Genomic DNA, 11871 nt, shown 5'->3' with positions numbered 1-11871 from the left:
TTGTTTCCATCACAACCAACATAATCTTGTAATGAAAGATACGTGATTATGGTTGTGTCAACATACTGACATACCTGCGAACTTTATCAACGTCTCCTCCATTGTCTTGCTGACTGCGAGAGCGACGAGAGCATAGATACTGCGACAGTGATGTCTTGATGCTTGATGTAATCAAGAGCACTAGGATGGGAGCAGTCAATGTTTGTTAGAAAGACCTCAAACAAGGACATTTAATCTGCAGGAAATAAATAATAACAAAAGATGATACTACAAGTAAGATCCCACTTTCACAGCATTAAGTGAAAGAGCGCACATATCACCTGGTGTAGTTTTGCCCACCATATGCCAAGAGATCTGCCATAGTGCTACTGTAGTGATGAAAAAGTTAAAAGTTATTGATTTTCACGACAACTCTCAGAAGGTGATGTTCCTCAAGGGGAACATTTCCCTGTTGTGGTATCCCAGATAGAAAGGGCAGTTTGGAGAGGAGAAGCAGGAGGATTAGCAGTAATAGTGTGAGAATGTATATATTTTTTTGTGTAAAGTAGTCCAAACTGTTTGTAAATGAACAAAAATGTGTGCTGTTGCCATTGTAAACAGGTTTTTTTTGCTGACGGTCCTAAAATAGCGGTGACGAACTGTAATTTAGTGAGGATGGAATCGTGTTTAAAACAACAATGACAGAGTGACAGACTGGGAAGTCCAGAAATAAAGACGGACTAATGATGACGAATGACGGACCGGCGAAATTTACTGGCGCGCCCACCACTGCTATAGTGAAGAATACAGATTTGATTTCTGAAAGCATGAGTTAAAGTTAATACTTAAAAACTGGAACTTAAAATACTTGGGGTATAAAGACAAAGATATATCTTACTGATTGTTTCTAATGCCTATTGAAATAGCTCTAAAAGAGAGGGCAGTGGGAAATGTTAATCTGCAGGTTTACTAACCGATATGATGTTAAACTAATTTTTCTTTTTCTTCTTTTTTTTGGCCATTAATAAAAAATAAAAAAACACAATCAAGATTTTGTCAAACATAATAAATAACGATTGCATTGAATTCCCAGTGCCAGAATTGGATGTGAAATGTGTTCATTTGTCTCTGTACAGTAAGTTGTTTATGTCAAAAGATATGCAACTTCCGACGTTATATTTAGATTTTGCGGATTTGGGTTGGGTACAGTAAAGGGATAAAGCCTTTCAGATATTGTTTCAGCTTGTTACCTGGCAAATTCTGAAAATAGACACTATATGGATAGGAAAAAACAGGCAGGATTAAAAAAATGCGATCTGAACACCCCCCAAAAAAAAGACCTCTCTTCGCATCTAGACTATGGAGAATAAATGGATGGATTTCTGTTTTTGACCTTTGTCTTGACCTTTGGAGAAAGAAACAAAGTCATTGTGACAGAAAAAGAGCAATTTGGGTTTCACCATCTTAACATTACAATTATGTGGAAAACAATTACAGAGTCCAAGAATAAAATTGTATTTACCAAACAGGCATTTTTTGTACTGCTAATAACGAGATCAAAAGAAATGTTTGTTACGAGTCTTATGATTCCCCTTTTCCTTTATTTGCCATTGTCGTTACAATGCCTTTTCTACAAATTACTTTCTTGTGGGTTGTGGAAGCCAAGATTTGGTCATGCCAGTTCTTGGAGAGGACTAGTAATATCATTTACACAATTATAAACAGACACCATACAATGAAACTAAATAAATATTATCAAATAATATCTAAATGAAATAGAATGGTCTGCCGTGGTTTAGGCATGCAAAGTCATGAATCCTGCACTGCTGCTGTTATCTTGATAAATACAACATGTTTTCCAGCACTGTGTCATACTGTGTGGTGACCTAATGGAATGTCTGGATCTGCATATCAGTTTAAACACATTTGAGCATCTTATCTTGTATAAACCTTGGCCTAGTTAGCTTGAATTCTGGTCATTTTCCTAAGCCATGCACTCACTGGACCACACAAACCGTGTCCCTGCCCTGAACCCCCTCTAATAATACAATGAGCAGGGGGAAAGTGTTGCTTTAAAGGACCCAAAGCAAATAGAGTTACTGCTTGTACTCATTGTATTGAGATTTGACAATGACACAATGCTTGTGATGACCTTATTGATAGACAGACTCTCTCAAGAAAGCCTAACATCTAAACTAAGACTTACCTAAAAATACATTTTGAAAAAATGACATTTGTTTATCCACAAAGTAAGGATGTATTAATATTAAGTTAATATTAAGTATAGAGCCATTTTTCACTCAGAGACTATACAGTATACTGTTATTTTTGGCTTGTCCCATCAGGGGTCATCACAGTGAGTCACTTGTGTGATATGTTTGGCTCAGAGTTTTTTTTTTTTTAACCGGATACCATTTTCTGACACAACCCACCAATTTTTTATCCACACTAGGGACCGGCTGTGCCTGGTTATTAAGGCAATGGCCAGGAATTGAACCCCAAGTGCATGAAAGGCAGCAGCATGTACCAGTACACCATTAGAGCACTCAGGAATCTTGTGTAGTCTCGTGTAGTAATTCAATTTCCAAACTTCACTGACTGTTCATTTGACCACAACTGGGCCAAAACACAGAGGATTCTCGATAAGTAATTGTTTGCAGGTCACAAATCGTCCAGGGGAGGAGGTCACCGATAAACTGACAAATTCCGAATAATTGACATTCTTAATTCTGGGTACTGCCGAAAAAGTCTATGGGAAGAGCTAAAGTTTGGCAGGGACATAGCTGTATCTTGGGAGGGAGCTGGAGCCTGTGCACACTGGAAAGATCACCAGTCAAAGTCAGGACTGATGCACAGAGGTAGACAGCTACAGTATTCATACAGAAAGGCCCCAGCCCAGAATCAAACAAATCACAGGATTACCACGTTTGGAAAAAAAAATCCACATTTTATTTGTTTTTGTACAATGCTTCTTTATTGCGAAAAATTATGTTTTGTTTTTGTAGACTGTGAGCACACGTGCCAAGAAAGAACCTATTACATTTTGTTTCACATCTGGATAAAAGTCCGGGCCGTGGAATTCATTTTGCCGTTTGTTGTAACAGTCTGCTTGCAATGGGGCGCTGATCAGATCCAACAGATGGAGTAGAGGTGAAATAGGCTACCTTTGAGTGGCAGTTTTCCTCTCGCAGTGAAATGTGTTTGATCGCCACCTACAGGACCGGAGTGGAACAGTATCACCCGGTTCATCAGTTGGTCAAATGGGTCATACTGTATGTGTTAGGTCGGTAGGGCTTGGTTGAGATCCATTTTTACTTGTAATCAGTGTTCCTCTGCTGCCCTACAATGTACAATTTGGCGCCATGGTACCTGACTAACCCCACTGCACAATGTAAGCACTATTGACCTCAGTATCCTGCCTCAGTCCAAATGAAGTACGCAGCCTTGGCAGCATTTTCCAGCTTTATGACTTGACATCAAAGACCCCCTCCTGCAGCCGCGCCAAAGAGCTCCACATAACTCAACCAACACGAAAGTACTCCTGAGGGTAAATTTTTTATGGAGAGGAAAAAAGTAAACATGCACAAGCTTTAATGTAGTAGATAAGATGGGTGGTTGGTCAGTGCGTGTTGCAGAGACAATACTGGCATCGCTCTCACAATTTGAATTAGCACAGTTAGCTTCGAGTCGGCTTTTTATTGTGACTTCAACAATGACAATAAAATATTCTTTTCTATGTTGCTTTACCTTCAGCCTCTCTCACGGTACCACTTCTTTTGTTTGAACTCAGCATTTTTTTAACTGTCATTAGGGGAGCAGAAGTTTTGGATTTAGAGGAATGCTGATTGGAGGCCAAAGAATTTTCTTGCAATATCTTTTTATTCTCAGGCCTTTCTTTGATGTGGATGGATGCATTCCCTTTCTAGAAAATTAAAAGCATACTTTACATGTCAGTACAAAGGTAAACAGGAACAACATGATACAGCACAATATGGTTGGCCCCATGAAACGGTTTAATCTATCCCTACTTGATAATTACATTAACCTTATTATTGGTCGTCTTTAATCCCGGCCCCGGCCTTAGTGTGTGGAGTTTGTCATGTTCTCCCCGTGCCTGCGTGGGTTTTCTCCGGGTACTCCGGTTCCTCCCACATTCCAAAAACATGCACGGTAGGTTGATTGGACACTCTACATTGGCCCTAGGTGTGATTGTGAGTGTGAATGTTTTTTTGTCCCGGTGCCTGTGATTGGCTGGCAACCAGTTCAGAGTGTACTCCGCCTACTGCCCGATGACAGCTGGAAATAGGCTCCAGCACTCCCCGCGACCCTTGTGAGGATAAGCAGTATAGATAATGGATGGATGGATGTTCGTCTTTAACATTTGATTGATTTGCTTTCAAAAATGTTTTTTTTCTTCTAGTTTTCACACTTCCCACAAAATTCCTCTTGTGTATTATCCATTCTTCAGGGGAGGCTTGGCCGATTGACTAAAAGTCGTTATGGCCAGATACTGTATGCACAGTACTTAAAAATGGGAACAGTGTATCTCATTCATATTGAGCCAGATGTAATGAAATGAAAAATCCATTACACTGCAGAATTTTCTGTGCAGTGATGTTTACCTGGCTAGATGTATTTTTGGAAACTAAGGGTAAATGAGCCAGTAGTCTTGCTTCTTTGTTCTGCTTGGTTTGATCTGGGAAATGTGGTAAATCCTCTGTTTTTGGCATTAATTATGTGTCATAAATAGTAACTACAACAGTGGTCATTCATAATGTACTGATTTGAGCTTTGATATTAACATAATGTGCAAGAAATGTTCATACAGGAGTCAGAAAGCAATGGAATGCCAAAGTATGCCTCTGGGTGAAATTCAGACCACTGGGTGTCAGCAAAAACATCATTATACTGCTGCAACTCCGCTGCTTGAACCCAACAGTCACTATCAGATGTGGTTTTAGACTTAAGAGCAGTGTTTGCAAAAAGGTTCAACTCAAGACCCACATTAGAAATAAAATGCTTTCATCAAGTTCTATGCCAAAACAGTAGGGTTTCAACAGACTAATCGACGAGTCGCGTCGATTTTACATCCCTGCATCATTTAATGCTTGAAGTCACCTAATTGCCAGTCACGTATCTCTTTTATACGTTTATACGTTTCTCTTTTATACTGCAACAACTAGTGTGCCCACATTGTCTAAGTCTGTAACTCATGAGAAGAAACCGGAGGAAGTGGTAAAGTTCAGACTGGGTAACACCCATAATTCATGCATGGACTCATGGGGTCTAAGGTGGATAGGACAGGAGATTTGAACAGTTCTGAACAAATGCAAGTGGCGTCATCCATGCTGTGATCAGGAGATGACAAAGTCCACACAATCACTGGACTTTTCAATCATCTTTCTCTCTCACTCTCGCCCTGTATGCCTAACACCAGTACGAAGGAACCAGAGCTGGGCATTCTGTCACAGGGACGGAACGGTCTGTCCGTCCGGGAACCTTTTTGAGGACGGTCGGACAGAGGACGAGAAGTCTTTTAAAAAGGACGGACTAAGCAAGACGGAGGCAGGTTTTCGTCTGTCCCTCTAATGGTACGTACCCGAGTCAAGTCCCGGCTGACGTGTTGTGTTGGGTTCTGTTAAAAAGCAAGACTGCCTTCCTTAGCCTACACAACACTGGATTGCTCTTTTTCATGTGCGTTCCCTCCCTGCAGTATTGTTCTCACAGATATAGTCTTCCGTCTAGTGGACGCCCATTTCACTGACCTGGGGAAAAACGCACTGAAAGCTATGACCCGGAAGTGGAAGACATTCGTTCTCCTGTGAAAATAACATTGCCGTATTTTGCCATAATTATTTTTTATTGCGAAATAACGGATTGAAAAGTGAAAACGTGCAACAAAACCCAATAGTATTGTGTTATTACCCTATTTTAAATATTCTCGTGATGTCCCCTGTCCGCGTCTTCATCATTGTGGTTGCTGGCAGCTATAAAGCTGTCTTAGTTGCAAACAATTCAATCCGCTCACGATACTCCCAGCTGGTAAGTGGATGTGCATGGTAAAATTAGCCAGCTAATAAGCTTGAAATAATGTCATGGACAGATGTTTTTTATTTTGTTTGTTTTTTGGTGGGAGGGGCGGACGGCCGAAATGTAAGGACAGAAGTGCTTTATTTTTATGAATAAGGATGCAGGGGCGAGGACGGAAGGTCACCCAGGTTGCGGCCGGAGGACGGACCGGCAAAAAAGGGTCAAGTGCCCAGCTCTGGAAGGAACCTCTTCTTGCATATTTTAACTGGAACATTTTGATACTGTGTATTTACGTAACTATTTATCCATCCATCCATCCATCCATTATCTACACCGCTTCTCCTCACAAGGGTCGCGGGGCGTGCTGGAGCCTATCCCAGCTGTCTTCGGGCAGTAGGCGGGGGACACCCTGAATTGGTTGCCAGCCAATCGCAGGGCACACAGAGACAAACAAACATCTGCACCCACAATCACACCTAGGGGCAATTTAGAGTGTTCAACCAACTTACCACGCATGTTTTTGGAATGTGGGAGGAAACCGGAGAACCCGGAGAAAACTCGCGCAGGCACGGGGAGAACATGCAAACTCCACACAGGGAAGCCGGGGCCAAGATCGAACCCACGACCTCTGAACTGTGAGCCGGACGTGCTAACCAGTCGATCACCGTGCCGCCTGATTATTTATCTTTAGATTTATTATTTCACTTTTACTATTTATTATTCCACTACTACTGCTACTACCACTACTACTAATGATAGTACATATAATAATAATTACTATCATTATTATTTTATTTATAGTTGTTTATGTTTTATGTTCAATCTAGAACTTTGTTATGGCTGTGGTTGTTGTCAAAGTTGAGTTGAGTTTACTAAATTGTGTAGAATCTTTATCCTTTTCACCATGGGGTAACAATGGGTATTATGAAAGGAAGCAGACAAGTCCCCATGCCAGGTTCCAATGAGACTGGATTAGGACTGAGATGTTCAAGAGAAGGGATACATTTCAAAGAGAACCAATGGTCGTGTGATGGAGAAACACGAGACTGAGAGAAATAGAGGGAAAGCATGATGAAGGAGTTTATTTTATTTTATAAGATCATGTGCTATTTATGACAGATGATGAATTCTTTGCTAAAGTCAACCCAATGACCAGAATCTTTTTTCTTCTTCTTTTTTTTTAGCCACTTTTGTGTGCTGTAAGTAATGTGTGGAGTCTAAACATTTCTAATTGTAAAAACAAATTCATTCATGTATATTGTTGATTTTACTACCATGAATGAATAAATGAATTAGAATTAAAGAATTAAAATCACAGAATCAGAAGTTGAGAGTCTACGTTCACATTTCAATTAGACTCAACAATCTTGCCCTGATTTAGAGGACTATTGTTCTTGGCAAAAAGGCTTTACTTATATGAGACTCCAGTGTGTGGAACCAAGTGGTGTTTGGATGTAGAGCGTTTGCATTGCAGGGCCGAATAATATTACTACTGTTAATGTCCCTGGTCCAGGTGATAACCACAAAGGAATGATTCTAAAAGTCAGGAATGTGTGGGAGCTGACCATCTTATCAAGGGAAAAGACAGAGGAAAGATAGCATTGTCATAGGTGGACCTGGTGATGAATGTACACTATAAGGCTGACAGCCACACATCCCACTCTCATACCTCTCCCCGGAGAGAATCAGATTTGGCACAGAAAGAAAAACAAGGTAATGAATTATCTGGTGTGAACAAGGCAGTCAGATGAATCTCAAATCCCCCCCTTACTATTTTCCATCTGAAAATGTTTTGAAGACATTCCAGTTCTGTGGAAAATGTGTGTGGTAAGTGAATAAACAGACACTGATTCAATTCCAGCGTCATATAAGTTTAACATGATCCTTGGAGAGGTTTGGGAGGGGAATCTGTGGGCCCGAGGCCTATTAGAGGGCTCCTGAGTAGACTCCATTTTTTGGCACACTCAATAAACAGTATGTTAGGTCAGACAATTAAGGTTCATATTATCCAGTCAATGACAGCATGAGTGATTCAAGATGGATGAAATCGAACACTCCGGAGGTAAAAAAAAATTCGGATTACGACTCACATCATATACGAAAAGTTTCGGAACTGGTGTCACAAAAGATACAGGATATTTCAGACCTTCAATGTGGGCCAGATGATCAACCAGCAGGGTTACAAAGAGATGCTGCTGTGTTTGCTCCATTCAGTGTGCGAGAAGAGACGAAAGTTGCGGCAGGACAACATGACGCTGCTTCACCAGGGCTTGTGCCATGGGATTTGTTTTGAAGATGTGGACAAAATCAAGATGCCTGTGATGATGGTGCTGTGGAAGATCCCGGAAGAAGCCTTGCATGAAGGCATGGCAGAGAAGGCTGGGAATGTGCAACAGACTCCAGGGGGATTACTTCGAGGGCAAAATATTTTTTGTGAAACCAGTCCTGGAAGGTTTCTGACACACCTTTTATTCTATTTCCCTTGAGGGAAATATGTATGAAATTTGTCAAAGGAGTAATACACACAGCACTAAATGTAAATAAATATGTATATCTGTAAATGTGTATGTACTGTTTATTTATACGTAAACTGTTTACATATCGTTGGCATCAAGCCAAAACCTTGTAACCCCAAAATAGTCACTTTTCAGGAGACCCCAAAAAAGGTTAGGGAAACTATAGAATTCAAACTAGGGAAAATAAACATAAATAAAAAAATAAATTACAGTAGTACCTCTACTTACCAACATCTCTTCATACAAAATTTTCAAGTTATGAAACAGGAAAATATTGCCTCTTGTTATGAAAGAAATTCAGGATACAAAAGGTAAAAGTATGTGCTGCTACTCGCAGCTCCGGAGTTTCCTGAACGCAACATACTCATAGCTGCTCTGCCATTGGCTAGCCTGGCATCTTCCTGGCATCCCATTGGCTAAGAGGGACCTCTACCGTATGTGTCTATGTGTGTCGATAGACAGGTAGATAGATATATATGTGATAGATATGTCTAGGCAGCGTCCTCATGATTCGGCCCTCGGGCCATGAGGTGCTCCCATAGTTTGATGTGAATTAGAAACGAGGAAAAGATAAAAAGGAGAAGATCGTTTTTTTTGTCCATGCAAAGAAAGCAAGAGATAATAGAAAAGTATGAAAAAGGGATGCGTTTGTTTGATCTCGCCAAAGAATATGACTGTAATGTATCGACAGTCGCCAGGTTGTTAAATCAGTTCTTTACAAAACGCCAGGCAAAAAACACTTCTGAGAGAGAAGATGTGGTTCAACCTATTTACAACTCTTTCTGTTCTCCAACAACACCTTTTAAAACTGAAATCACTTCTTCAAGGAGCACAGTGATGATGAGCTTTCCAGGTTTGAGGCAGCCGGTGAATGCATAATTGCCTGTGGTTTCTGCTCATTGGGCTATACATGTAAATGACTTGGATGGCACTTCCTGAGAGGTGTTGAAGAAAATTATATTTGCGCTGTTCAGACATTTTCACACAAGCACCATGACCAAAGGACTAAGTTGCCAAAAGCATGTTGCCAAAACTTGATTTAAGACCAAATGGGTGTAAAAATGATTGATACAGTTGCAAATTCTAGTGCTAGACTCTGCCTTAGCTGATTTGTGTACAAAGAAAGAAAGAGGCAAACACTTTCTGAATATTGTTTGCCCTACCTGTAATTATTTTGTTGTGAAGAACAGCACAAACAAATGAGCATAAATTAGCTGGCTGGCCACCTGATGAGCTTGTTTAACGCTATACCCCTAATCAATAATAGATAACGTGATGACCACCATATACAACTAATGACGCTGAAACGAAGCTCTCCGTGGTCTGTGCATTGGACTTTGCGTCATGGTAATTATGATTTGTGATGATTATTTTGACTTCAAAATGTGATGAAAGTTCGTTTGACTACTATAACAATCTGCCTGGTTTGTATGCTAGTCACAGGCAAAAGCAATACAATGTTGTCGGTCTTTTGTTTTTCCCGAGTAGAGAAAACGTTTGCATTGAATTGCATTGTGGAAATATCAGAAATGCCTGGATGTTTGGAATTGTCATTTGCCTATGAAAAATACCTTTTTGCTTTCTTGTATGAACAACAGTCAGTCTTATTCTCATTCCCTTGGTCACTAATTGGTCTATCTATTTACTAATTGTAGCATAATGCCTAGAAAGGAGAGGCTGAAAAAGGAACGAGAAAAGGAGCATTCTATTTATTTTTTAAATGTACACTTCTATAAGGTATTCCATATGTGCAAAAGTGACCTTTTTTTCCCTGGAGCACTTGCCCCCCAAAATGTCTGTGCACGCCACTGGCCCCCGCTATTTGTAAATCAGGCTGAACCCTGAAGTCTCAGAATGACCCTGGAAGAGCTGGATGAAGTGATTGAGGAGAAGAAGAAAAAGTGGAAGAAGAAGAAGAAGAAAACTTGATTGATTCCAGGGTGGGGACATCCACTGGTTACAGCAGAAAACAATTTACAATATTATGAAATGAACAAGTATTTAAAAAAAAAGTAGTTGACAGGGCAGTGGGGGGATGGGGAAGGTTGGTGTCACAATTTACAAATATCCTCAATTTGAGGGAAAAAAAACCCCCACCAGTATTATTTAAGATGTCTGAAGTCTGGGCTTCCCTTCTTGGCTTGGTGCCCTTCCGACCTGATTCCAGTTCAGAGGAAAAAAATGGCGGTATGTATGATTCACACTGGCTTTCCAGTAAAATTGGCACATCAGAAGTGAAACACTCGAGCAGGTTTTATTCACTTTCAGACAGAAGTGTGATTATTGCTGTGTCCGAAGTAAGCATAGCTCTTGCAGTCCTGGACAATCACACATTGAGATAATTCCATGTGCGGTGATGTCAGTGCGACAGCGAAGGGTGCTTGGCAGTGAGTCATGGTTGTCAAATTTCACACACCACTTTCACACATCACGCATTATGCCTCTGATATTACCTCGTGTAGCGGTGGTCATCCCACGTGGACCAGCCTTGCACACTTCTCGGCTCGATCCCACGACCACATCCCCACTGATTGAGAGCTGAGCGCATGTGCCAAGTAGGCTAAAAGCTTTGGCTTTCAACCCACTGCACACTCGCACAGCTAAGCTAGCTGGCATCCATTACACTCGGATGATGGGAAATTCATACTGAGTACAACAAGCAGCAGCAGGAAGATAAATCATTTCTAAACTTTTTCCATGACCTGTACAACTCAGTTGAAATAAAAAATGAAATACTTTAGAGGTGGTGAGTCAAAATAACTGAGAGTGTGTAAACCCACTTATCCCCAGCGATGTGGCTGTGTCCAGAATTAACCAATCGACCCACGTGGTCCCAGTTCGTCCCTCGCCGGCTACAGCCAATCGGCGTCGAGAACGTAATCCACGTCACACCGGACGCCGCACGAGCAGACACGCCGCCAAACAAAGACAAATTCAATCAAAAAAAGCGGAACACACGCGCACGCACGGTGGAATAAAAACAACATGGGGGGCACATGTCATCGCGTCTGTGAGACCTCAAAGTACACAACACCGTTTTATTTTTACATTTTTCCTTACCTGCGTGTCGGAAGCGCGGCACCTGCGTGTGACGTGGTACAGGTTAAATCCGTTCTCGAAGTCGTTTGGCTGACTCGGACCGACGGGAACTCGGTGGCGGTTAGACGATGCCCAGCTCTGGGAATTAGCAGTTCCAAAGTCTAGCCAGTGCTAGCACAAAACCTTCAGGCTTCTGCTAGACGGCAAAAGAAAAGTCAGGAAAATCCTACTAGAACATCTGAAATGTATTTTGGATTAATTAGAGAGACTTTAAATGGTAGCAGGTGTGTGCTGACTCCCATTTAAC

This window comes from Filicampus tigris, chromosome 8 (genome assembly GCF_054856515.1).
Source record: "Filicampus tigris isolate MCC_2025a chromosome 8, RoL_Ftig_1.0, whole genome shotgun sequence".
Lineage (NCBI taxonomy): Eukaryota > Metazoa > Chordata > Actinopteri > Syngnathiformes > Syngnathidae > Filicampus > Filicampus tigris.
Note: the sequence above shows the minus strand (reverse complement) of the source record.